This window comes from Charadrius vociferus, unplaced genomic scaffold, assembly GCF_000708025.1.
Source record: "Charadrius vociferus isolate BGI_N301 unplaced genomic scaffold, ASM70802v2 scaffold38, whole genome shotgun sequence".
Classification (NCBI taxonomy): Eukaryota; Metazoa; Chordata; class Aves; order Charadriiformes; family Charadriidae; genus Charadrius; species Charadrius vociferus.
Window position 1 is genome coordinate 1 of NW_009650176.1, and position 3765 is coordinate 3765.

A 3765-nucleotide genomic window follows, 5' to 3' on the forward strand; every position below is an offset into this window, starting at 1 on the left:
ATTGAGATGGATTTCCGCTGGGCTGACGGGCACTTCCGGTATGCCGGAGGACTGAGGGTCATAGAGTTGGACCTCCAGGGGAGTGGCCGGCACCCTAGTACCATAGAGTTGTGTTTACGCTGGCCTGACGGGCACTTCCGGTAGACTGGAGGACTAAAGGTCATAGAGTTGGACGTCCGGAGGACTGACCGACACCCCCGTGCCATAGAGATGGACTTCCGGAGGCCTGACGAGCACTTCCGCTCGGCCGGAGGACTAAGGGTCATAGAGTTGGACCTCCGGGGGAGTGGCCGGCACCCTTGTACCATAGACATGTGTTTCCGCTGGTCTGACGGACACTTCCGGTTTGCTGAAGGACTAAGGGTCATAGAGTTGGACCTCCGGATGACTGACCGACACCCTTGGTGCCATAGAGATGGATTTCCGGAGGCCTGACGGGCACTTCCGGTGTTCAGGAGGACTAAGGGTCATAGAGTTGGACCTCCAGATGACTGACCGGCACCCTTGGTGCCATAGAGATGGTCTTCCGGAGGCCTGACGGGCACGTCCACTCTGCCGGAGGACTAAGGGTCGTAGAGTTGGGCCTCCGGCGGACTGACCGGCACCCCTGGTGCCATAGAGATGTGCTTCCGGAGGACTGACGGGCACTTTCAATGTCATGGCGGACTGCGGCATCACAGGGGGTTTATATTGTTTGTTTACCCTTATAAAATACAGTATTTGTTTAGACACATGCACGTTTATATCTATAACTATTTACACTTACATTTCTGTTTAGACTTCTTCCATATTTTGACATATATCTATTTACAATTCTATCCCTTTAGACATCTATTTACACGTATCTAATCTCCACCCACATTATGTATAATATCTACTTAGATTTACTATTTAACACACAGTAAAAGTAGACAGCTCTAGTCACTTTTTTCTATTTTCAATTCCTTCATACATAAAATAAATGATTTTTTTTTCATTTTAAAGTCCTTTATTTTTAATACATACATATATACGAGTTACTTTTGTACTTTAAACCCCTATATATCACTATTGAGATTTGTTTTACATTCCAAAATCTTTATATAATATAGTAGACACAGGACTTGACTGTGAAATCCTTCGATAGATACAAATGAACATTACTTTTCTATATTTATGGGAGATTTCTCTCTATTTAAATCCCTCACACCCATACTTACAGGTTTTAATAGAATTTAACACACCTCCCCCCTGAAATTTTAGACATTGTTAGTTTGTGATCCTGTACTTTTGGGGGGAATTCCCCATGGCTCAACATCCCCCACTCACCTGCTCCTCTGCCCCCAGGGTGACACTGGGATGCCCCAAACATCATCACCCTCCCATACCCCCACCTCCCTTTTCTATATACCCCCAAAAAAGACACAAAACAAGGGAAACAGCCCGAACCAGCAGCTTCTTACTTTAATAATGCCATTTACATATGTACAAGCCTCCCCTCCCAAAAAAGGGGAGCTCCACAAGACAAAGAAGGGGAGTGGCAGCCGCCCAAATGGTGGCAGCCCCCCAGCGCCCGTCCCACAGGCTGGCAGCCACCCCACAGAGGGGAGCGTGCCAGGCAATGGTGGCATGTATCTCGCTCGGACTCCCCGATGTTCCCCCTCCGTTCCCACATTGCGTCGGGCTCCCCAGGACAACAAACCACTGGCCCCTGTTGGCCGTGGGCTCTCCCCCGAGACAGCCGCTGCCGGCCACACACAACCCCGAATCTCCTGAAAATTTACCTTTGCCAAAGAGAGACCTTTGGAACGTACTGCCAAACAACACTTGGCAATAAAACTTTCATGGGTTTGACCCACACACTATCCGGGGGGAACTTGCTCTTTGCTTCCTGCTGCCTTCAGAAATCCTACTTGGAGCCAAGTTTTTCACTACCGCTTCAAGCACTTACCTTCCTGGTATTACCAGCACATTTACGCAGGCAAGTCACTTCATTGCTCTGCTCAAATTAGCCAAGGGAAAGTTACAGCCCTGAGAGAGGAGTGAAAAAGGGGAGCGCAGGCAGCAAAAGAATTCTGCAGCCTGCCACCAGGCAACATCGCACTCTGCTTTGGAAACCGTGCCCATGCCCCACACCAACCCATACCTCCGGCAGAAAACAAAACAAAACAAAACATCCCAGCCCTGAGGGAGCTGGGGGGAGGAAATTAACCAAAGGGAAAACCAGCAGCTGCAACATTAAGTGAAATTTGGCTGTAACGCCGACAGCATACTTCAGCAACTCTCCGAGCCTATGCCGCAATCCGCCAAATGACTAGTCCTTTTCTGCAAGTACAAGCTTCTCTGACTGAAAAACCCTAGATTGAAGGCTCCACGGAATGGAAGGTGGGTTGAGCCACAGAAAAACATGCCATCAACACTTGAAAAATAAAAAAAAAAATAAATAAAAATCAAGCAAAACATCAGTTTCCATCACATTTAATTCATGACGTTTCCACTGGCACCTAGGTGCTCCAAAATTAACCACACTCATGCCACAAACTCATAACAATTCAGTTACGCAGGGAAAAAGAAAAGGCTCTTTCTGACATGCCCATAAAACTAGCCTGAACAAACAGAAGAGAAACACCGGACCCTGAGAAAGGTAGCAGGCAGCTCTTCATTTATCATAGAGGAAACGTTGGCTCTTGGACCCCAAAGGAAGACATTTCTAACTACCCAGGCACCAATTCGGGAAGTAGGCACGCTCCGTTCACTGCAATCCTGCATCAGCTTTCCTGCGCTGGCAGCAAATTTGCCTTTTCTGCCCCTTTGACATGGAGTATCTCTAGCGCCCCTGAACTCGCAAACCTTTCTCCCTGCTCCCCCAGCCCCACACCCACCATTACCTGAGCAGCCGGTGTAATCAGCCCCGCAGGATTTTCTTCCCGGGACGCACAAGGGGACACTGGGAAAAGAGGAGGTGGGAAATGACCCCGATTGTCACAGCCAGCATACGTGCACAAGCCGGAAGACCCCCACCCCACCTCTGCCCTCAGGAGCACATCCCAGACAGGTGCCTGGCGTGGATTTAACCCCCCAGGGAACAGGCCAGGCTCCCGGTCAGCAGAAGGACCACTCGCTTCCCCACTGCTCGGAGGTCCTTCCTCGCAACAGCCTGGTCTGAGCCGGGCCGCTCTTCAGCCCTGCGGGGAGTGCAATCCAGCCCACGGGTCCTCCAGCCAACACACGCTCCAGCTAATTGCAGCTCCTGCTCATTACCGCTGCCGGGAGTCTTGCCTCTGGCTAACATGTGCTCCAGACAGAGGACACCCCGTCTCCCTCCAGCTCCTGCTTGCCAAGCTCTGCCTAATTGAAGCCCAGGCTCTGCACTGAAGCTCCAGCTGATCTGAACTCCTCCTTACCAGCTCCACCTATTTGCAACAGTCTGGGCTCTTGATGAGGTCATCAACCAATCAGCATCCTGACTTCAGTGTTAGGCTTAAACACCGTGGCTTGACACAGTATAAATATCCATGCGTTCCTAGGATCAACTCCTTAATAACTATGCTAAGCAATGTCCAAAGAAGAGCTGGATTCAAAGAGGAGAGGGCGTGCCGGGTCCGAAAAGCACCTTTCCCCCCAGAGACCCCTGCAGACACCGACTTCAGCCTGCTGTACCCCGGCCTCCTGAACTTAGGGGTCCCACGGGACCAGACCCCCACCTCCGGGGAGGCTCCACGCACCTTGCCCACCCCGTGCTTCTGCCCGCAGCCCCCAGTGCCCGCCCGCCCCTCTCCGCCCTCC